This window comes from Manis javanica, chromosome 5 (assembly GCF_040802235.1).
Source record: "Manis javanica isolate MJ-LG chromosome 5, MJ_LKY, whole genome shotgun sequence".
Taxonomy (NCBI): Eukaryota; Metazoa; Chordata; class Mammalia; order Pholidota; family Manidae; genus Manis; species Manis javanica.
The window spans coordinates 53219496-53244768 of record NC_133160.1 but is presented as its reverse complement, the minus strand read 5'-3'; the positions used below and the strand labels follow the sequence as shown (position 1 = coordinate 53244768).

At 40.6% G+C, this 25273-nt stretch overlaps 1 long non-coding RNA gene across 1 annotated transcript; it reads right to left on the bottom strand.

Annotated features, from left to right (window-relative positions):
* Nucleotides 1-11757: 11757 nt before the first annotated feature.
* Nucleotides 11758-25264, bottom strand: LOC140849776 (uncharacterized). The gene is made up of 4 exons (XR_012131963.1): nt 25179-25264; nt 23633-23710; nt 19442-19537; nt 11758-12342 (listed from the first exon to the last, which is right to left on the bottom strand). It is a non-coding gene; the product is annotated as an uncharacterized lncRNA (long non-coding RNA).
* Between the last annotated feature and the right edge of the window lie 9 nt (nt 25265-25273).

Below are 25273 nucleotides of genomic sequence, written 5' to 3'. Positions count from 1 at the left end.
GTCTTGTGGATCTGTCCTTTGGAGTGAGTGGTGTGTTGAAGTCTCCTAGAATGAATGCATTGCATTCTATTTCCCCCTTTAGTTCTGTTAGTATTTGTTTCAGGTATGTTGTTGCTCCTGTATTGGGTGCATATATATTTATAATGGTTATATCCTCTTGTTGGACTGAGCCCTTTATCATTATGTAATGTCCTTCTTTGTCTTTTGTTACTTTCTTTATTTTGAAGTCTGTTTTGTCTGATACCAGAATTGCAACACCTGCTTTCTTCTCTCTGTTGTTTGCATGAAATATCTTTTTCCATCCCTTGACTTTAAGTCTGTGCATGTCGTTGGCTTTCAGGTGAGTCTCTTGTAAGGAGCATATGGATGGATCTTGCTTTTTTATCTATTTTATTACTCTGTGCCTTTTGATTGGTGCATTCAGTCCATTTACATTTAGGGTGATTATTGAGAGGTATCAACTTATTGCCATTGCAGGCTTTTAAGTTTGTGGTTACGAAAGGTTCAGGGTTGGCTTCTTTACTATCTTACTGTCTAATTTAACTCTCTTGTTGAGCTATTATAAACACGGTCTGATGATTCTTTATTTCTCTCTCTTCTTATTCCTCCTCCTCCCTTCTTCATATGTTGGGTGTTTTGTTCTGTGCTCTTTTTAGGAGTGCTCCCATCTAGAGCAGTCCCTGTAGTATGTCCTGTAGAGGTCGTTTGTGGGAGGCAAATTCCCTCAACTTTTGCTTGTCTGGGAATTGTTTAATCCCTCCTTCATATTTAAATGATATTCGTGCTGGATACAGTAGTCTTGGTTTGAGGCCCTTCTGTTTCATTGCATTAAGTATATCATACCATTCTCTTCTGGCCTTTAGGGTTTCTGTTGAGAAGTCTGATGATAGCCTGATGGGTTTTCCTTTGTAGGTAACCTTTCTTTTCTCTTCTGGCTGCCTTTAATACTTTGTCCTTGTCTTTGATCTTTGCCATTTTAATTATTATGTGGTTTGGTGTTGCCCTTCTTGGGTCCCTTGTCATGGGAGTTCTGTGTACCTCTGTGGTCTGAGAGGCCATTTCTTCCCCTAGTTTGGGGAAGTTTTTGGCAATTATTTCTTCAAAGACACTTTCTATCCCTTTCTCTCTCTCTTCTTCTTCTGGTACTCCTATAATGTGAATATTGTTCCATTTCGATTGGTCACTCAGCTCTCTTAGAATTCTTTCATTCCTGGAGATACTTTTATCTCTCTCTGTATCGGCTTCTCTGTGTTCCTGTTCTCTGTTTTCTAGTCCATTAATGGTCTCTTGCATCTCGTCCATTCTGTTTTGAAGTCCTTCCAGAGCTTGTTTTATTTCTGTATTCTCCTTCCTTAGTTCTTGCATATTTCTCTGCAAGTCCATCAGCATGGTTATGACTTTTGTTTTGAATTCTTTTTCAGTATTCCTTCTCAGGTTCCTTCTCAGGGGAAGATGTAGCAGATGCCAAAGCTGTCTGGGTTAGTCTTGTCTGGATCATATTTTTTTGCCTTTTCATATTGACAGGTGCTATTGACTGTCAGCTGGGAGGGCCAAACTTTTCACTTGCTACTGGCCTTTCTTTACTGGGACAACTGCGACTCCTAGTGGCTTGTGTTGGGTAATTGCGTGTGGACTGCGTCTTTGTGTCTTGCCTATCCGGTATGGAGGAAGCGCCCCGGAGGGGTAATGGACAGGGGGGCTGTTTGGCTGTTTACCTCCATGAGGGGTCTCAGAGCTGCTGCCCAGGGGGTTAGTGCACCCAGTTTTCCCTGTAATTACCAGCCACTGGGCTGTGACCTGTGTTGTATCCGGCCAGCTGTTATGTCCCTGTCCCTTTAAGACTTTCAAAAAGCACTCACTTTTCTTTGTCACAGGGGCATCAGCTTCAGAACCCGCTCAGAGGTCTTGCTACCCTATTTCCCTAGTTTCCAGCCCTCCACGCATGCACTGTGTCTGTGCTCTGGTGCAGGTGGCTGGGGCTGGGTGTTTAGCAGTCCAGGGCTCCCTCTCCCTCCTGCCAGGAGCTGGGGGGAGGTGTGCTCAGGTTCCACTGGGCCAGGCATTGTATCTTACCCCTTTCACCAAGCGCTGGGCTCTCGCACGTGTGGATGTAGTCTGGCTGTTGTCCTGTGTCTTCTGGTCTCTCTTTTAGGATTAGTTGTATTTGTTGTATTTTCAAAAATATATATGTTTTTGGGAGGATATTCCCACTGTCCTACTCACACTGCCATGTTGGCTCCGTCTCCTTTGTTGGAAATTTTATACCTTGTGGTTTACCTCTTCACTTCTATCAGTTATTTTTGTTGTATAGAAATTTGTACTAATGAATCATATTTATCAATTTTTGTCTTCTGCTTTGTAATTTTGTGTCTTGAGGTATCCTTGCATTTCTAAAATCAAAAAGTGTTTTCAACTAAAAGTTTTAGACTTTTTCTTCGCACTTTTAAACTGTTAATCCATTTGGAATTTTGTGTGTGTATGTTGTGAGGGAAGGGGCTAATTTTGTTTTATTTTTCCACATGGATACCCAATAAAACCTGTACCACTTGCTAAAGAGTTCATCATTTCCTCACTGATTTCTGATCAATCATAACATTCCTTTTCACATATGTGTGGGTTTCTCAATTCTCTATTTTTTCCATTGGCTATTTGTTTATCCATCAATCTATACCAACCATCTTAATTGCTATAGTTCTGTAGTCTTTATCTAGCAGGTAGATCCACTCCCACCCTGACACACACAACTTCCTTCATTTTTTTTTTCTTTTTTGAGAGAGCATCTCTCATATTTATTGATCAAATGGTTGTTAACAACAATAAAATTCTGTATAGGGAACTCAATGTACAATCATTAATCAACCCCAAGCCTAATTCTCAACAGTCTCCAATCTTCTGAAGCATAATGAACAAGCTCTTACATGGTGAACAAGTTCTTACATAGTGAATAAGTTCTTACATGGTGAACAGTTCAAGGGCAGTCATCACAGAAACTTTCAGTTTTGATCACGCATCAGGAACTATAAAGAATCAAGTCAGATATGATTATTCATTTGAATTTTATACTTGATGTATATGTGAGTCCCACATTTCTCCATTATTATTATTATTATTATTATTATTATTATTATTATTATTATTAATGGATTAGTGCCTTTTTTTATTCAGATATACACTCTTATGAAGGTTTCACAAGAAAAACAATGTGGTTATTACATTCACCCTTATTATCAAGTCCCCCAACATACCCCACTGCAGTCACTGGATTAGTGCCTTTTTTTTTTTTTGAGAGGGCATGTCTCATATTTATTGATCAAATGGTTGTTAACAACAATAAAATTCTGTATAGGGGACTCAATGCTCAATGCACAATCATTAATCCTCCCCAAGCCTAATTCTCATCAGTCTCCAATCTTCTGAAGCATAACGAACAAGTTCTTACATGGTGAACAAATTCTTACATAGTGAATAAGTTCTTACATGGTGAACAGTACAAGGGCAGTCATCACAGAAACTTTTGGTTTTGATCACGCATTATGAACTATAAACAATCAGCTCAAATATGAATATTCGTTTGATTTGTATACTTGATTTATGTGTGGATCCCACATTTCTCCCTTTATTATTATTATTTTTATTTTTCATAAAATGCTGAAGTGGTAGGTAGATGCAAGATAAAGGTAGAAAACATAGTTTAGTGCTGTAAGAGAGCAAATGTATATGATCAGGTGTGTGCCTGTAGACTAAGTGTTAATCCAAGCTAGACAAGGGCAATAAAACATCCACGGATGCAGCAGATTTCTCTCAAAACAGGGGGGTTGAGGTTCTAAGCCTCACATCTGTTGATCTCCAATTTCTCACCTGATGGCCCCCTGCGACTGTGCCTGTCTTAGGTTGTTCCTCCCTTGAGGAATCTTATCCTTCTCTGGCTAACCAGTCATCTTCTGGGGCCATACAGTAAAGTTGGTAAATGAGAGAGAGGCAATACTGTTTGAAAGGTTAGCTTTTTACTTCTTTTCAGATTTATGCCCTGTGGCTTTTATGCCCAGTATTTGTCTTGAGGTATCTTTACCACTTGGAAGAAGTATAATACTCAGTAAATTCGATATGAGGCACGAGTTCTATTTAAGTGTTGTAATTAGGAAGGAAGAAGAAAAGATATAGCAGTAGCAGATGGAAGATAACATGAGAAGATTGATTATTTTTTTGACATATCTTCTTATAGAGTACCTTAAGCATGTATAGGTTTTAAAGTACTAATTAAATTGAGCACACACATTAACATAATAGGAATACAGTTACATAACCAAAGCAGATCTATAATTACCAGCCATCTCCAGTGAAACCAAGAAAGCCAGTTAGGCACCCTAAGCATTTGTGAAAACTTCTCTATGATATGGTGGATATTGTCCAACTGAACTTGAACAGTCTGTGAGAAATCAGAAAAATTAAAACAACCCATTCCTGGGGACTGTTCACATCCCATATGTTCTTTTAACAGTAGATAGTCTGTAGTCGTAAGATTTTGGAGTGCTACAACTTGCACTTCTCCTAATTCTTGGTTGAGTTCCAACAGTATAGATCCAGTCAAATTTGTTGTTTTACTGTATGCACAGGCCAGCTTAGATATCTCCTTCTTCATTCCAATAGCAAGTCCAGGAACCGGTGGGATGAATGCAGCTACAACTGAAGCATCGCCTGGATCTTTGTTGAGGTTTTTCGATGATCGTCTTCTGGTATGACTCTTCCAGAGAATGCTGATGTTGGAAGTTCTTCATATCGTATCTTAGTTCATTTTCTGGGTAGCCAAATTAGGCTTTGATCCTCTGTATAAACACAAACAGACCCTTTGCCCACACTTTGATATGCCCTGTATACCATTGTGTAGAACTCATTGGAGGTCACCACACAGGAACTGCTTTTTTTTTTAAGAGTAAGGAATATTATCAGAAAAATGTACCTCCATAGCCGATCATCTGACAGTCTTTAAGTGATCAAAATTAAGGATATTTAAAGCATGCATTAATCACTGATGTACAGTTATTTTTATCCTATCAGTGAGTAATCCCCCTTTTCTTTCTTCTTTTTTTTGTTATCATTAATCTATACTCACATGAAGAATATTATGTTTACTGGCTCTCCCTATTATTATTATTTTTAAATAAAATGCTGAAGTGGTAGGTAGATGCAAGATAAAGGTAGAAAACATAATTTAGTGCTGTAGGAGGGCAAATGTAGATGATCACTGTAGATGAACTGTAGATCACTGTAGATGATCAGGTCTGTGCCTATAGACTAAGTATTAATCCAAGCTAAACAAGGGCAACAAAACATCCACAGATGCAGAACAACTTCCTTCATTTTTTACCCACATATTTTTAGCTATGTATTTATATTAAGCTACAAACTATAGGGATTTTCCTAGATAAAACTCATCCACATGAAGATATTCCACACAGTCCAGATCATAGCCAACTGCATGCATTTGCAAGAATATGAGAAATTCTGCTTCCAATTAATACTGAGTTATGAGGAAACAGGAAATTGAATTTTATGGAGAAACAAAATATTACTGGAAACGAAATAACTGATAGGTAAAAAAGAAGTTAAATTGTACTGGAAACCCTGCTTTATTACTGATGTTTTCATGGATAAATCTATTGAAGTGAGTCATCGTCAGACAAGAACTGTCTTTGCAAGAACTTGTAGAAGCTCTCATATCAACTTTATGATATTGACTTAATTTTTGAATAAGTGTGAAGGAATAATGTGAAGATATTGAGTATTTCTGTTCAACTTTCAGTTTAGGAGAAAGACAATCACTATTATGAAGAGTCATGTTTAAATACTTGGGAAACAATCTCTTGAAGAGCAGTGAAGCTAAAATAATGTGAGGTGGCACATGTAATTGCACTGGAATCTGCCTGCAGCCTCAGTTCTCACATAAACTGATTAATGTAGTGATGCCTGTTCTAAAGCTGAAAAGGCTGCCCCGAACACTCTCTAACCAAACCCCTATGTTTGCCCTCTCTAGACTATTAACAAAGATATGAAATGGCCTAGACAGAGACCTGAGCAAGATATTTATAAATGTAATACTTTTTAAAAATATTGAAGTATTCTTGATATACAATATTGGTCTCAAGTATACAGCACAGTGGTTCAACAGTTATCCATATTATTAAACCCTTACCCCCACTAGTGCAGTTACTATCTGTCAACATAGGAAGATGTTACAGAATCATTGGCTATATTCTGCATGCTGTACCACCATTCCCGTGGCCAACTTATATTCTGATTGAAAAAATGTAATGCTTTCTAAAAAAAAATATAAAAGAAAAATAGGAAAAAATTCCATTCAGAATAACAAGTAGGCTTTGTATGAAGAGAAGAAAAATATAGGCTGATTTCTTCATGGAGAAAAATACATTTATATTTGGGAATTTCTTCAGTTGACTTTCATATAATTCAAGAAAATTTTGTGTTTACATTAAAAGCTATCATTATTTTTTTTAGTGAGGTTAATCTAAACTTTTCTTAAGATTTATCTCTTGGAATTAATTTCCTATGAAATTGCTGTTTTTGTAGGTCAAATGGGGCTAAATACCAGCAGTTTCATAGCAGTCAACTCTACAAAACAGGCCATATCTCGCAGATACTCATAATTTCTTTCAACAAACACGATTGAGGGCCTTCACATGGCCTTTACTCTCAGGCTTCTTCATTTTGGAGATTTTGAAATATAAACAAATGATTGAAAAACTGAATGAGAAATAATAGAGTAAGGTACAGAATGATACAAAAGAAGGTGTTAAAGATTCAGCTCAGTCAGATGAGGAAAGGCCTTCAAAGCAGACGATCTTTGAGCTAAGGAATTAGAAGGAAGCTGACCTGGCTGAGGGGTTGGGAGTCTTTGCAGGTGGAGTGGTGTACAAGGTCTCTAAGGCACAAAGTAGATAGCAAGTTCAAGTAATGTTAAATTCAGCAAGTTTAAGCTGTTAATTCAGGCTGTCCAGGTCATGAGGGGAAGGTATGTGTCTGGAGGCTGCAGGAGAGTAGGGGTAAAATAAGAAATAATAAAAGTAGGAGAAAATAAGATTGGTGAGAGATTGGACAGATGTGGTTTGTGTATGGCCTTGAATATCATACTATAGAATAAGAATTTTCACTGTGAAGTAATAACAGATTTAAATATTCTTATTAGATATTAGTGGGCTAGTGAAAAGTTTTAAACTGGGAGGCAATGTGATTAATTTTACTATTTTAGAAGGATAACTGTGAACTGAACAGCAGGAAGACTTGCTTAGGGGTTACAGGTATGGGGAACTGAACAGTTTGTAGACAATTTAGAGATACAGATGACTGGGAGGGATGAGAGAAGTGATGGTGGTAAATTCAAAAGAGCTTAGTTCCAGAATATTTTGCTACCATTTGAATTCTCTTTAGAAGTGTGACATTTTCCTTTTTGAAAGTTCTATATTACTAAAATAACTGAGCTCTAGTTTGTAAAACCTGTAATTTTAAATATCTTAATAATAGGATGAAATCACTGCATGACTAATTCAATCAATTATCATCTAAAGATGAATTTTAAAAATCAGCTAAATAGGTCATTCTATTTGGTTACTTGAGACATAATAGATATAACCACAGTCTTCATAGAATCTTTCACTCCAAAAGAATATCCTTTCCTTAGGTCTGAATGAAAGCATTTCTGACATCTGAGAAGGGATTCTCTTTCTTAAAGGGGGTGTAATAATGCCCACAATCTTCTTAGCATCATGTCACTAGATAAAGGAAAAAGGTAATTTTTCTTCATTCTCTTCCTCAATCCCCAAATCACTATCCATAAGAAATAATCTCAGAAAATAAGTTGTTTTTATATTAGTTTGATCAATAATTTGGGCAATGACTACTGAAAATCACATATCCATATGAAAAATTCCAATAATATTTAACTTTCCAGACTCCTCCAACATATTCACTAATAACTTACCCCAAAAGTTAATAAAATACATAGATCTTTTTCTAGAAATTTCTCTAGAGAGATTTTTAACTGAGGGAAAACATTATGTAATGTGCTTTATTGTAATGGACAGTGTTGCTTCTGGTCAACAGATGCTATCTGATAGGACAGATAGTTGGCACAGAAAACACTAACACATTCAGAAACTAATCTTCCCTGAATCCAGTTTCAACTCTCAAAAGCTTGCTGTGGAATACACTGTACTCTGTAATAGAAAATTCACATTTAAAGAAAATGCACAGAAGAGTTATCTCAAAGCCATTGCCCAAGACTGTTCTACAATTAAAGTAACATTTAAATGTCATGGGCATGTCATTCATTAGAATGTGTGTTGTGTTTTTCTAAACTTAGTCTTCTTTTATATTACTGTCTTCATCAAAGAGAAGTAACTTGTTATTTGATTCTGCCACCAATTTTTATCTTCTGCAATTGATTTTACATTCTAGGCCCCACACTTCCTTTATCCTACTTTGACTTTTTAAATGTATATTTATTATTTTATTAAAATCAGTCAGTGGTCTGATAATAAAAATGCTGCTTATGGAATACTGTTTTAAAACTTTCATTATATTGGTTGTAATGTCAAAAACAGAAATAAAAGGTTGCTTTTGGATTTGATAGCTGCTGCTTCAAAAATTATTTTAATTAAATATTGAATTTTACAAGGAAAAAAATCCTTCTTTATGCCATGACATTGGAATTTAGTAGTTCTAAAAGAAATTCCAGAAAAGGCAACAGGTGGCCAGCAGGTTAAGCCAGACAAATTCTGGAACTGCTGGGCAAAGCTAGTTTTTCTTCATTCCTATTGAAGGATGTGAAATGCAATAACACAAAAGCCAGTCTGCACCAAGTTCAAAGGTAAGTTTTATTTCCCAACTATCTTAACTACATATTGCTGCTTAAACTACCGGAACTTCATGGCTTAATATACAAACATCTTACTTGCTTACAATTTTGTGGATCATCAATTTGTTCCCTGTTCAGCTGGGAACTGATCATGCCTGAGGTCACTCTGACAACTACAGTCATTTATCCTCAGGGCTGGAGCTGGATGGCCTCACTCACAGGTATGGGAGTTAGTGCTAGCTGTTGGTGGGGCTTCTCTCTCCATATGAGTGCTCTCATTCTCATGGAGTCTAGCTCAGGCTTCTTCACATTGGCACTCAGGGTTTCTAGAGAGTGAGAACTCTTACAAAATCACTTCCATAGCATTCTATCCACTCGAAGTCCAAGGCAAGCCCAAATTCAAGGGGATGGAAAAATAGTCTCTATCTCTTGATGGAAGGAGATGTAAAGTCACACTTCATGGGGGTGTGCATACAGGGGAAGAATTTGCTACTGTTTTCTTCCTATCTACTATACTAACAATGGCTCAAATTCATAACAGTATGGGAAAAGATTGATCAATTTGATAAAACTAAAGTTAAATATCTATTGAACTACAGAAACACTATATATAAAGTAAGAAAATGAATGACAGACTTGGAAAAATAGTTACAATTCACATCATAAAAAAAGTTTGCTATCTCTAGTATACAAAAAGCTTCTAAAAAATAGAAAAGGACTGACAATATTGAAAAAAATTCACTAGAGATATGAACAGATAGTTTGCAGAAAAAGAAATGTACTCTTAACTAAATGAAAAAAGTGTTCAACCTCACTCTAAAGGAAATGCAAATTAAAGGAAAATATCATTTTTCATCTGTCATATAAGCAAAAATCTAAACATTTCACAATATATTTTAACAGGATACAGGCAATGACACACATTGCTATTTGGGGAATGCAAAGGAATGACTCCTATGAAAGAACTTTTCACAATAGCTAGCAAAATTATACATGTATTTGGCCTAGCAATCCCTCTTTCAGAAATCTATCCCAATGATATTCTGGAAAAAATGCAAAAAGATATTTGCATGAAGCTATTTATTGCAACAATATTTGTAACAGCAAATATGAGAAATAACTCAAGTGTCCATCAATAGAAGCCTGGTTGAGTAAACCATGGGACTGAGGCAAGAACCGTGGGTGCAGTCAGAGTAGGATGAAGGCCTCTGGAAAAAGACCCCTACCAAAACTCCATATTAAACAATTAAACAAAGACAGAGTCACATTAATTCTCTAAAGTAAAATATCAAACTAGAAATATAGGCATTCTTCAATGAAGATTAGTTAAAACTAAAAAGCCAGGAATAACCTGGCCTGGAATGTTTGAACATCCCCCAGATAAGAAAGTACCTCAGCATAGCCCATGTCTTGTTTCTATCAATTAAATAAAGCTATTGTAAAATTTACTTTAGCCTGCAAAAAAACCCAGTTTATCTTTAACTTTACCCAGATGCTGCTATTCCTCCTCCAGTCCTAATCAAGTCAATAACTCAGCTCACCTTGAAAGCAAAACAAGCAGCCTTGACTAATACACTCCCAAACCAAAAAACTGTTACTCTGAGAAAGGATCAAAGCAGTAAATTTCTTATGTTAACTCTGCAAAATAGTCTGAAAACCTGATGAGAAACTTAGTGTCTCCTTAAAAATAAACATTTAGAGACCATGTGATGGGTCTGCATCACTAACTCTTTGTTTCTCAGCCGCCTATAAATCCCCTAGATAATGCACCACTATGGACTCTCTTGTCCCCTCCTGGTGTGAGCCAGGAGCTGTCTGTCCTCTCACTGTATCTCTCAATAAAAGTCTCCCTGCTCTTCTACCTTAACTGTTTGCTAAGTTCATTCTTCGACTCTGCAAACAAGAACCCTGGCATCAGTACCAGCATGTGGAATTCTATGCAACTATGTAAAGACTATCTCCATCTACTAAAATAGTGATCTGCAGGTGCATTGTTAAATGAGAAAAGCAAGGTAGATAAACACATGAATAATATACTACTGTTAATCTAAGAAGGAAGAGTAAGAAACACATACATAGTTTATATAAAAAATAAAAGAACTCTCCCCACACACAAAGTTTTATAGTTTTTTATAGGGGAATGGAAGAAACTAGATGGAAGGAATAAAAACAAAAGGTAGACTTCTCTGCATATATCTTGTTTCATAGATTTGACTTTAGAACCAAGTAAGTAGCTTACATCTTTATTAACAATTTTTAAGTAGTTTAAAAAGTCAATTCCTCAAAAGTAAGATGAAACTGTGATTTGAATTGTGGCATAATTGAACAGAGAAGAACTGTCCCAAGTGATTTTAAATCACAGTAATGTAACTGTATATACATTAAGGATAACAGTAGTCCAAAAATAAATCCTGAAGTGTTTCAGTAATTACATTATTGATGATAGCATTTGCTATTTTGAGACTGCAGTTTGTATGCTATGTGGTAAATCATTTGAACAGTTATGTTGGTATATTTGAGATACAAATTTTTAGAGTGGGCTAGAACATCTGTCAGTTTAAATAAAAACCCTGGGGCCCTAACTTTAAATTGGAAGTATCAGTATGAATTCATAATGTATTTTATTTTTAAAATAAAAAGTACTTCTTAGCTCTGTTTACTTAAAAGCCTAGATACAATGACCAACCCAGTAGCAGGGGACACCCCTCAGTCACCCAAATCGTAAATTCTTAAATCCTTAAATGTGACTATTGCATTAAAAAGAAACAGGGCTCCTTAAAAAAAAACAGCTGATTCCAGGTCTAGGGCAGGATATTTACATATCATACCAAAAAGCACAGAAGCTATCTGAAAGGAAAGGAGCGAGACACAGCAGCAATTCACCGGAGAATTCCGCTTTATTAGCGAAAGGTGCTGGGTTATATAGGAAGGGGCATGAATTGATTGAGGTGTCACTTCTACAGGGATGGTGGCTGTTGGCTAGGTGCTGGGATTGGGAGGGGGGCGAGAGGTGATTGGGCTTCAGGTGGCGCTGGCGGGAACTGAGGACCCCGAAGAGAAGCCAGAAGTTTGCCATCTTACTGGTGGGGGCCCTTCATTCCCCCCTTTCTCCTCTATGGGGTTGTGGATGTTGCTTTCTCTCTGGCTGCTTCCTGCTGAACAGGGGCAGAGAAGGGAGTGAGGGCTTGAGGATTGGGAGGAAAGGGTTGATAGGACTCCCCACAGTAAGGATGAGTAGATGTGGACTTCTTCAGGTTTGGAAATCAATGAAGGTTCCCTGTAACCATAGGTCGAGGACCTGTTGATTCCAATGGTGCCAAGAGGATATGGGTGTCAGGAGCCAGGCGTCTGTGGCCATTGTTTCCAGGAACAGTTTCCAGTGGAGAGAGGGGTCCATCTCAGCGTGTGGTGAGGAGGTCATGTGAGGTTGAGGGATCTTCTGTGGCCAGAAGCTGGTAGTTCCTGAGTAAAAGCTGGTTGAAAGCTTGATTAGAGATTTTTCCGACTTGGGATTTGATGAACATTATTATACAGGGTAAGAAGAGACAGGCGAGAAGAATGATTATTATGGGGCCTGCAATGGGCCAGAGCTAGGTGAGGAGGGGGTTTGTTAGTATTGAAGAGAATGGGTTGGAATTGGAAGCAGAGTGGAGGCTGGAGGCAAGGTCAGTGAGTTTGGTGATGTCAGTTTCTACAATGCTGGATTCGTTGATGTAATAGCAGCACTCTTCCCGGAGGAAGATGCAGGTGCCGCCCTTCTCGGCTGTAAGCAGATATAGGGTCTGCCGATTTTGAAGGGTGACCTTAGCTAGTGAAGTGACCTGTCTTTGGAGAGAGGCTAGGGAATCGGCAGTGGATGTCAGGGCTCCCTCAAGTTTGGCCCATAGAGAGTGACCCAAGGCTTCTCCCGAAAACCCTGTCCCAATGGCTGAGGTGATCAAAGAGATACCGACCATGATGGGAAGGAAAGCAGCCCTTTTTGTGCGCGAGGGCAAGGGAGGTTGGAGCTCAAGGAATTCTGCCATGCTGTAAAGTGTAAGCTGTGGGATTAGGGTGATGAGAATGCAGGGTGTGCTGGAGTTGGGAGGCAGTGAAGTGTGCTGGAGGGGGGTGGAGGCGGTCCTACACAGTGGTGGATGGTGAGATTATCTCTGCGTATTCTGGTTCCCATAGGGGTATGTCTGCCAGGGGCTGAGGGGTTGTCTTTCTGCATGGAAGGAGTAGTTGGAAATATTAAGGGGCACGGTGGCCAGCAGTGGGCTCTGTAGCGATGCACACAAGAAACAATTGGCGGTGTTGAGGGTATGGTTGAGAAAGATGGTGGTGTCTTGAATGAGCTGTAACCAAGAGTAGGAGGAATAAGAAGATGAAGAGGCACCGTCAAGAGTTTGGATAATGACTTTTTCGGAATGTCCGATATCTGATGCAACTTGAGAGATCTGGGAGTGAGAGGGAACGTACTCTCGAGAGATATGAAGGGTACCATGGGGGGTTGAGGACCCCCCATAGTAAACTGAGGCTGTGACTCCGGCGGCCCATCAAGAGTCCCAGGGATCTGGGGTTGATAAGGAGAATGAGCCGTTGGAATATTTCATGAAACAGTTGGAGGAGTAATACTGTAGGTACTGGAAGTTATCCATGTAGTGAATGGCGCAAGACCAGTAGGGACATCTCCTGTAGGTGTCTGGCCATTGCCTGCAATAGGCTTGTTTTTGGTCATAGAGGAAGCAGAGGTAGGGAGAATAAGGGTAGCTGCTAGTTAACACTTCGGTGGAGGGAGGAAAGTGGAGGTATAAAGGCTCAGAGCAGCCTTTCAGAGGGCAGTCTGGTGTGGCAATGAGGGCAGTAACTTTTGTTTGATGCTGTGTGTTAGTCTGACTTTGAATCGCCATACAAAGGAGGCTGGGGTGGTGGGGAAGACAATAGGAATGAGGGAAAAAAATCAAGAGAGCAGTAAAGGAGGAAAAAGTCATGATTCGGGGATGGATGGCAAAGGGGGTGAATGGGGTTTTGGAGGAAAGAGGACAGTAAGGTCAGGAGTCTGGAGGGAGGGAGAGTCTGTAAACTTTTGTAGGTTAAGAGATCTTTTAGGTGATGTGGGGACAGAATGGTAAGGGGCGCCCTGAATGTCAGTTTATGAGCTTCCTTCTGCAAGAGCTGTCTAGCAGCTAATGCTCGTAGGCAGGGGGCCCATCTCCGAACTGTGGGGTCTAATTGCTTGGAGAGATAAGCTACTGGGCAAAGGATGGGCCATAATACTGGCCTAGGACTCCTAGAGCTTGACTGGACCTCTCATGAATGTATAATGAGAAGGGCTTTGACAAATCAGGAAGATGGAGAGCTGGGGCTTCCACAAGGGCTTGACGGAGCTTAATGAAGGAGTGTCAGGGTGAGGAGGATAATGGTTCTTTAGGGGGGCCCTTGCTGAGGTCGTATAGGGGTCTTGCCAACAGGGAGAAGTTAGGGATCTATGCTCTAAAATATCTAGCCAGGCCTAGAAAGGAAAGGATTTCTGTCTTGGTTTTGGGAACGGGCAGGTCAGAGAGGAGTCGTTTTCTGTCTAAGGTAATGGACTTTCTTTGTTGAGATAGAAGGAATCTGAGGTAAGTGACAGGAGGGGAAGAGATTTGAGCTTTGACGGGGGATACTCGGTAACTTCTGGAAGCTAAAAGGTTAAGTAGGGAGGCAGTGTCAAGTTGAGACTGTTCCCACGAGGGACTGCAGAGTAGAAGATTGTCTATGTATTGTAATAAGGTGGACTTGGAGTGATCATGATGAAACTGTTTGAGGTCCTGAGCTAGGACTTGTCCAAAAATATGGGGACTATCTTGGAAGCCTTGTGGCAAAACTGTCCAAGTAAGTTGTTCAGAATGTCTGGTGCATGGGTCCATCCAGGTGAAGGTGAAAAAATCTTGGGAGGAGGGGTCCAGAGGGATAGAAAAAAAATGCATCTTTGAGATCTAGGACTGAGAAGTGGGATGCCGAGGCAGGGATCTGCGATAAAAGGGTGTATGGATTTGGAACTAAGGGATGGATAGGGACAACGGCTATGTTGATGAAGCAAAGGTCTTGGACAAGGCGGAAAGATCTGTTGGTTTTTTTAACAGCTAATATGGGGGTATTACATGGGGAGTGAGTGGGTCTGAGGTAATTTTTGTTTAAGAGATCTTGAATGATGGGTTGGAGGCCTATGACGGCTGAAGTGGTTAGGGGGTATTGGGCCTGACAGATATACTAAGAGGGGTCACGTAATTTGATAGAGGCAGGAGGACATATAGCCACGGAGGGGCTTGTAATGTTCCAAACTTTGGGATTTACAGGGTGTATGAGGGTGGAACCAGAGCTTTCATTGGGTAGAGGGGGGTCATCAGCTATGAGGGCCATCAGAAAGGGAGTACTGGGGGCTGTGGGAGTGGATATAGTTATGGAAATGTGGAGGAGAGAAAGGATGTCCCGCCCTAGTAAATGGATGGGACACTGGGGCATAACCAGGAAGGAGTGGGAGAAAGGTATGGGATTGTCTTGGATTGTGCATAAAAGGGGGGGGGGCGGTTTTAATGGGAAAATCTGTTTACCTCTTACCCCGACTATAGGAGAAATGGCTGGCGTGGTAGAGCCCCGGTATTCTCGCAAGACTGAGAAGGTGGCTCCTGTATCTACAAGGAAGGAGATGGGGCGACTGTCTACTGTTAAAGTAACCCTGGGCTCCTGTTTGGTGATGGAAATGGTCGGGCGAGAAGCCCCCGGGCCCTGTCAATCTTCTTCTGCCAGCCCCACTACGGCGGGCTTAGGATGGGGGTTGTTCATCCAGCCTCCCCTTCGAGTGGTTGGGCAATCAAACCCCCAGTGGCCCTTTTTGTGGCATCTGGGGCATGGGGTGGTAGGAGATCTGGGGGAGGGGCACGCCCTTGACCAATGTCTCTCTTTTCCTCACTTGAAACAAACTCCCGGGGGGGGGCTTGTTTGTAGAGGGGCACCCAGGTTGTGGTTTTATCAGCTGGGCCAACATTTGAAAATTGGCCTGATCAGCCTTTTGTTTACGGCGTTCTTTCTCCTCCTCCCGGTTATGGAAGACTTTAAAGGCCACTGTTAGGATCTCAGTCTGTGGGGTAGCGGGGCCCTGTTCTAACTTTTTGAGTTTAGCTTTAATGTCGGGGTAGCTTTGAGCTAGGAAGTATGTCATAAGGACATGTCTTTCTTCAGGTATTTCTGGGTCCAGGCTGGTATACTGTAATAGGGCTTGAGTGAGTCTGTCTAAGAACTCGGAGGGGGTTTCATCTCTCTTTTGAATTATGTCTTGGAGCTTTTGAAAATTGACTACTTTACAAGCTGCCTTTTTCAGACCTGCTATTAAGCAGGAGGCAAAAATATCTCGAGAGCGGAGACCCATGGCGGTGTTATAATCTCAGTGTGGGTCTTGTTCGGGGACAGCAGTGGGGCCAGGGGGATAGGTGGGGTCAGTCCTGTGGGTTTTGGTAGCGCACGTTTGGGTGAAGTCCCAAACTTGTCTATGCTCTTCAGGGAGGAGAGTATTGGCCAAGAGCATGAAAATGTCATGATGTGTGAGGCTGTAAGACTGGAGGGTCCATTGAAACTCCCTGATTTATGTCGTCGGATCAGTGGAAAAGGAACCTAGGCATTTCTCTAGTTGGGCTAAATTTCCTAAGGAGAAAGGGACGTGAACGTGCATGATGCCTTCGGATCCTGCTACCTCCTGGAGGGGGGCGATAATTTTGGGAGGCCCTCGGGACCGAGTCTGAGGGGGACTAAAGGGTTCTGGCTCAGTCTGTGAGGGAGTGATGCAGTCTAGCCGCGCCTAGTCAAGCAGGTCCTGAAGTGCGGAAGGGGGGCAAAGAAAATAAAGAAAGATAGAATCAGACCCACGTGTCGCCAGCTGCTTGCCTCTGCTGCTCTAGTTGGGCTTGAACTCATGACTCTGAGGTTAAGAGTCTCATGCTCTACTAACTGAGCTACAGCAGGGCTCCAGTTAACTGCTTATGGAATGCATAAACAGAATGTTCTTTGTTCTCCATTCCTGCCAGATCGGCAAGTGGGGGAAGGGCATAGCTAGAAGCAGGGGTGGTGTTTCTACACATCTTCAAGGTCTCCCTATTTTCAGAGTGAGGAGTCTTGGCTCATCTTCGAGGACAAGATATGTTTTTGTGGACAGATAACTTCTAAGGACTGCACCGGTTGTTCTCTAGCTTGTGCTTTCCCATGCTGTGTTCAGACATGGGGGAAGGTGCTTTCCCATTCTCCCTACAAACATGTGAGAATACAAAGGCGGTCTTTAACAGGGGAGAAACAGGTGATGAGGGCAAAGACAGAGGAGGACCCCGGGACCTAGTTAAAGGGGGGGCTGAAAGGCTCAGGCTTAATCTGTGGGGGACAAAGGCAGAGGAGGTGAGATGGTGGGGGAGGAAGGGAGAAGGGCTGTTGTAGGAGAAGAAGGGGAAGAGAGTGAACGGGAGGCTTCTGCGGGGGCGGGGGCTTGCAGGCTAGGAGAACTTGGGAGAGGGCAGGGGGGGAGGAGGAGGCGTAAAGCTTTGATATAGGGAATCTCCTTCCATTTTTTCAGGCGCTGGCAGTAGTTAAAAAGATCGTGAGTGATGTTAGGATCAAGAGTTCCCCCTGCAGGCCATTGGTTGTTATTGTCTAGGGGGTATGTCGGCCAATCTTGGGAGCAATATTTACGGAGAAGTTTTGGTTTTATATCAGGCATCAGGGAGAGGGTAGCCAGATGCTTAAGCAGGCATTCAAGAGGTGAATCCTTAGGGAGGGATGAGGAGTCTCCCATGGCTAAAGGACAGAGAAGGAGACAAACAGGGGAAGACAAATGGAGATCCTCGGAGTGGAAGCAGACCGCAAGGAGACAAAGGGCATCCCCGATGATCCTTGGTGGTCTGCGGAAACTCGTATACGAGTTGGAATTTCTTAGGAAGTGTGGGTCGTCACCCAGACTTCCCTAAGAAGGCAGTTTGCCAGAGTCACGAGGTACCTAGCGCTAGGAATTTTCAGCAGACAGAACAGATTTCGGCGGATGGAACAGAAGGAGGAGGGGGGGAAAAGGGAGCGTTCTCATCCACAAAGGAGTCACCTCGTTTATGGCTGTCGGAGGAGGGGCCTGAGGGTCTGCCGCAGCCATGAAGGCCTGAGGCGGGGAGAGTTCCCTCCTCGTCCCCGAGCGTCAGGGCCTTGCTGGACTATCACGGTCAATGGAACTGTGATAGCTCGGGGAAGAGTGGCCCACTCCAGGCGAAAACTTACCTAAAGGCCAGAGAGGAGTGGTGAGTGTGATGAGCCAGTGCCGGAAAAAGAGGACGAGGGCAAGCTGCTGCTGGTGTCAAGGGAAAGACAGGGCCCAGTTGGGGTGTCCCGTCTCCTGGGTTTCGGCACCAATGAAAGGAAAGGAGCGACACACAGCAGCAATTCACTGGAGAATTCCACTTTATTAGGGAAAGGTGCTGGGTTATATAGGAAGGGGCATGAATTTATTGAGGTGTCACTTCTACAGGGCTGTTGGCTGTTGGCTAGGTGCTGGGATTGAGAGGGGGGCGAGAGGTAATTGGGCTTCAGGTGGCGCCGGCGGGAACTGAGGACCCCAAAGAGAAGCCGGAAGTTTGCCATCTTACTGGTGGGGGCCCTTCACTGTCCAAGATTACTAGGGTTGAGTCAAAAGGACTTACAGAATCTCCCATTTGTCAATGATGGGAAATTTGAGCATTAAGAAAGATAATAACTGCAATTGATTGAAGTTATGTTTAAATTATGTTTAAGTTATTGAGTTTATAATAATACTAAAACATAATTTATCAGTCACTTTGAGACAGGGACCATGGATATAGTCACGTGTAGGGTGAGGGCCTCCAGAGGGGGCAGGGCGGGATATTTACAGTCAGAGCAATATAACTACATGCAAGGAAACCCCCCTACTAAAATTCTATGTTAAGCATTAAGCTCTAGAATCATTCTTCAATGAAATCAGTTAATGTTCCCCAGATAAAGAAGAATAGCACATGTTTTGTTATACTAATCATTTGTAACCATGTGTAAGATTCACTTTAGCATGCTAAAAGGCCCAGGCCTATGTGCTGTCTTTCCTCCTTCAAACCTGACAAGGTGATTTTGCAAACTGAGCAACTAATTTAGCATGCAGACCCAGCTGTAGACGACATGGTAAAAGGCAGGAAAAATTTCATCTTAAAGATAAGATTGCATTTTAACACCCAGGAAGTTCAAGAGGCAAGCTTCTTTAGCAAGTAGACAATACTTCAGCCCCCCTTGCGGGCTGGGCAGGCAGCCTTTTGATATGCTCCCAGACCAAGGCGCTGGTTTCCCAGAGAGAAATGAAGGCAGTAAATTCCTTACAGTTAAGTTAATTTTTAATATTCAGGGACCACTTAACAAGTCCCCACCCCTAAGTTTTTTCACGTTCTCGAAAAATACTCAACTGCCTATAAAACTCCCTAGACAATGCACCACTACGGACACTCTTGTCCCCTCCTGGTGTGAGCTGGGAGCTCTGTCCTTTCACTTTATCTCTAAATAAAAGCCTGTACCTTGCTCTCCTACCTTGGATGTTTGTGAAGCTCATTCTTCAGCTCCACAAACAAGAACCCCGGCATCAACTTTTGGAGAATGATAGGGAGCCGCCTCACTGTTTGAAAACTGGAAATAAAAAGAAAGATACAGGTGAAAGACCTATACCCTGAAAACTACAAGTCACTCTTAAGAGAAATTAAAGGGGACACTAACAAATGGAAACTCATCCCATGCTCATGGCTAGGAAGAATTAATATCATCAAAATGGCCAATCTGCCCAAAGCAATATACAGATTTGATGCAATCCCTATCAAATTACCAGCAACATTCTTCAATGAACTGGAACAAATAATTCAAAAATTCATATGGAAACACCAAAGAGCCCGAATAGCCAAAGCAATCCTGAGAAAGAAGAATAAAGTAGGGGGAATCTCACTCCCCAACTTCAAGCTCTACTACAAAGCCATAGTAATCAAGACAATTTGGTACTGGCACAAGAACAGAGCCACAGACCAGTGGAACAGATTAGAGACTCCAGACATTAACCCAAACATATATGGTCAATTAATATTTCATAAAGGAGCCATGGACATACAATGGCAAAACGACAGTCTCTTCAACAGATGGTGCTGGCAAAACTGGACAGCTACATGTAGGAGAATGAAACTGGACCATTGTCTAACCCCATACACAAAAGTACATTCAAAATAGATCAAAGACCTGAATGTAAGTCATGAAACCATAAAACTCTTAGAAAAAAACATAGGCTAAAATCTCTTAGACATAAACATGAGTGACCTCTTCTTGAACATATCTCCCCGGGCAAGGAAAACAACAGCAAAAATGAACAAGTGGGACTATATTAAGCTGAAAAGCTTCTGTACAGCAAAAGACACCATCAATAGAACAAAAAGGTACCCTACAGTATGGGAGAATATATTTGTAAATGACAGATCCGATAAAGGCTTGATGTCCAAAATATATAAAGAACTCACCCACCTCAACAAACAAAAAACAAATAATCCAATTAACAAATGGGCAGAGGAACTGAACAGACAGTTCTCCAAAAAAGAAATGCAGATGGCCAACAGACACATGAAAAGATGCTCCACATCGTTTGTCATCAGAGAAATGCAAATTAAAACTACAATGAGGTATCACCTCACACCAGTAAGGATGGCTGCCATCCAAAAGACAAACAACAACAAATGTTGGTGAGGTTGTGGAGAAAGGGGAACCCTCCTACACTGCTGGTGGGAATATAAATTAGTTCAACCATTGTGGAAAGCGGTATGGAGGTTCCTCAAAATGCTCAAAATAGACTTACCATTTGACCCAGGAATTCCACTCCTAGGAATTTACCCTTAGAATGCAGCACTCAAGTTTGAAAAATACAGATGCACCCCTATGTTTATCACAGCACTATTTACAATAGCCAAGAAATGGAAGCAACCTAAGTGTCCATCAGCAGATGAATGGATAAAGAAGATGTGGTACATATACACAATGGAATATTACTCAGCCATAAGAAGAAAACAAATCCTACCATTTGCAACAACATGGATGGAGCTAGAGGGTATTATGCTCAGTGAAATAAGCCAAGCGGAGAATGAGAAATACCAAATGATTTCACTCATCTGTGGAGTATAAGAACAAAGGAAAAACTGAAGGAACAAAACAGCAGCAGAATCACAGAACCCAACAATGGACTAACAGGTACCAAAGGGAAAGGGACTGGGGAGGATGGGTGGGTAGGGATGGATAAGGGGGGGAAGAAGAATGGGGGTATTATGATTAGCATGCATAATGGGGGGGTGAGAGAAATGGGAGGGCTATACAACACAGAGAAGACAAGTAGTGATTCTACAACATTTTGCTATGCTGATGGATAGTGACTGTAAAGGGGTTTGTGGGGGGGGACCTGGTATAGGGGAGAGCCTAGTAAACATAATATTCTTCATGTAATTGTATATTAATGATAACAAAAAAAAGGAAAAGGGGGATTACTCCCTGATAGGATAAAACTAACTGTAAATCAACAATTAATGCATGTTTTAAATATCCTTAATTTTGATCATTTAAAGGGTGTCAGATGATCAGCTATGGAAATACATTTTTCTGATAATATTCCTTTCTCTTAAAAAAAAAAAACAACAGTTCCTGTGTGGTGATCTCCAATAAGTTCTTCACAATGGTATAAAGGGCATATCAAAGTGTGGGCAAAGGGTTTGTTTGTGTTTACACAGAGGATCAAAGCCTAATTTGGCTACCCAGAAAATGAACTAAGATATGATATGAAGAAGAACTTCCAACATCAACATTCTCTGGAAGAGTCATTCCAGAAGATGATCATCAAAAAACTTCAACAAAGATCCTGGCGCTGTTGCAGTTGTTCCTGCATTCATACCACCGGTTCCTGGACTTGCCATTGGAATGAAGAAGGAGATATCTAAGCTGGCCTGTGCATACAGTAAAACAACAAATTTGACTGGATCTATACTGTTGGAACTCAACCAAGAATTAGGAGAAGTGCAAGTTGTAGCACTCCAAAATCTTATGACTACAGACTATCTACTGTTAAAAGAACATATGGGATGTGAACAGTTCCCAGGAATCGGTTGTTTTAATTTGTCTGATTTCTCTCAGACTGTTCAAGTACAGTTGGACAATATCCATCATATCATAGACAAATTCTCACAAATGCCTAAGGTGCCTAACTGGTTTTCTTGGCTTCACTGGAGATGGCTGGTAATTATAGATCTGCTTTGGTTATGTAACTGTATTCTTATTATGTTAATGTGTATGCTCAATTTAATTAGTGCTTTAAAACCTATACATGCTTAAGGTACTCTACAAGAATATATGTCAAAGAAATAATCAATACTCCCATGTTTTCTTCCATCTGCTACCTCTATAGCTTTTCTTCTTCCTTCCTAATTACAAACCTTAAGTAGAATTTGTGCCTCATATCAAATTCACCGAGTATCATAACTCCTCCAAGTGGTAAAGATACCTCAAGACAAATGCTGGGCATAGAAGCCACAGGGTATAAATCTGCAGAGAAGTAAAAAGCTAACCTTTTCAAACAATATGGCTTCTCTCTCGCTTACCAACTTTACATTTCCTTGTATGGCCCCAGAAGATGAGTGGTTTGCCAGAGACAGGTAAGATTCCTCAAGGGAGGAACAACCTAAGACAGGCACAGTCGCAGGGGGGCCATCAGGTGAGAAATTGGGCATCAACAGAGGTGAGGCTCAGAACCTCACCCCCCTGTTCTGAGAGAAATCTTCTGCATCCATGGATGTTTTGTTGCCCTTGTCTAGCTTGGATTAATACTTAGTCTATAGGCACATACCTGATCATCTAAATTTGCTCTCGTACAGCACTAAACTATGTTTTCTACCTTTATTTTGCATCTACCTACCACTTCAGCATTTTATTTAAAATAATAATAATAATAATAATAATAATAATAAGGGAGAAATGTGGGATTCACATATAAATCAAGTATAAAAATCAAATGAATATTCATATTTGACCTGATTGTTTATAGTTCATAATGCATGATCAAAACTGAAAGTTTCTGTGATGACTGCCCTTGCACTGTTCACCATGTAAGAATTTATTCACTATGTAAGAATTTGTTCACCATGTTAGAACTTGTTCGTTATGCTTCAGAAGACTGGAGACTGACGAGAATTAGGCTTGGGGTGGATTAATGATTGTGCATTGAGCATTGACTCCCCTATACAGAATTTTATTGTTGTTAACAACCATTTGATCAATAAATATGAGAGATGCCCTCTCAAAAAAAAAAAAAAAGAAAATGGGGACAAGGCTAGAGATTGCACAAGGGCAACTACTCCATTATCACAAAAGAGGAAAAACTTCTCTCAGGCCCTCTCCATAAATGCATTAGTCACCAACGACCCCATTCCTAAATAGATTGGTGAATTAATGATTCTTTAGAAAGACAAAGTTATTCACTAGGATTTAGTATCGATCCATTATGAACAAGTGTGCCAAAATAGTCTCATTTCTTATTTTCTTAGTGAACCAGACGGATACAAGCGATGTCTGAAGTTGATCATATACCTTTTCTTGGCAGAATATATTTTGTAAATTCTTTATAATATCTTGGTTAAAAAGATAATGGCCAACATAATAAAGCTACAATTTATTGTGTTATTAAAAAAAAAAAAGAAAGATACAAGTACTTACTCTATCTTCCTTCTATAAACCAAACTTCAGTGCAATGAAACAGTTGAAGAAAACTCCCCTTTTACAGAAGTAGTCTGGCTAATAAAGAAACAATGATAAAGTTACAATATCACCACTTTACAACTCCTAATGAAATAATGGATCAATGACTTCTAACATCACAGAGAGAATCAGACATTTTGCATCTCCTGATGAAAGTGAGAATACCACCTCTTGTGTATTCCTGCCAAAACAATAAACCTACAAATCTGATGAAACTTTTAGAACTAAATACCACCTTAGAGGCAAAACAGGGGAGAGGAACATGTTCCATAGCCCTGGGATTTCCTCTCCCCGGACTTACAGTTAACCGATCGCAGTTTGTGGACTTTAATTGGATTCTGATTCAAAAAAACAAACTGATGTGGGAAAAAACCTTTATGAGGCAGTTCAGGAAATTTGATTACTGACTAGAAAATTAGTAATACTAAAGAATTATTGTTATTTTTATTGTATTACACACAGGCTGTAGCGGTGTAGAAGATAAGTGTGTGACTATGAATACAAGATTTACCAAGAGTTGATAATTGTTAAATCTGAGTGTAAGGCACATGAAAATGCCTTATAGTATTCTACTTTTGTTTGAAATTTTCCAAAATAAAACATTAAAAAGAAAAATTATATTGAAATTATTTTTTTAAGACCAGGAAATTCTTCTTAAAAGACTTACAGTGGGCATTATTGTGGCTGAATAAAATACCTAGAATTGTGGTGATTCATGCATAAAGCCAAAACTTTGTTGAAGGCAGAGCAGAATAATAGAAACAACCTGGTTCTTAATGACTTGAGCCACAGAATAACAGAATAACCCAACCGTGGAGCTGCATGACCTCTGGAATGTCCAGTTAGTTAACAACTATCTCTGTTATTTAATCCATTTTGAGTTGGTTTCTGTTTTTTGCAAAAAGTGGAAAGGAATACATTTGTGTGTGCATATTGAGGTTGTAAATGTTTCTGTTCCATCTTACAGACTGTGTAGTAAAACAGCATCCCTTAATTGTGCCTTAGACTTTTGAGTCTAATGTAGAGTTGATACTGAGAGAAACTCAAAACAAATCCAAGATACCAACCTGTACCTCAGAATTAAACATTGCTTTGCAATGATTAAGTCCTTATACCATTTCTTTGTATCTCTCAGATTTCAAAAGCATTAAGCCAGTCAGTACATCACCTTCCACCTATATCCCACACAATCTACCATGAGTGAAAAATCTTAGCAATCATATGCTACAGAAGGCCAGGAAGTAGCAACCCTTCACACACCACCAGTGACAGACTCCTCCTTACCATATAGTGGAGAGTGATACAATTCCAGAATCCTATTGTTAGGGTCTGCTTCCTAGGACCACACCCAATACCAATTACCGGAGGTGGAGTTCCCAAGAAACAGAACTTGAAGTAGGAATCGGGGGGACAAGTGATTTACTGAATGGGTGCTCTCAGAAAAACAGGAGGGAGGAAAGCAGGACAGAACAGGGAGAAAAGCTAAGCAAGGAAGTAATCTCACCTGGAAACCAGCTGTAACCTGTCCCTGAGAAGTTCTCAAGCATGAGTTATATCCCTCAGAGTTGGCCCCACCTTTTGTACCACAATGGCAGTCAG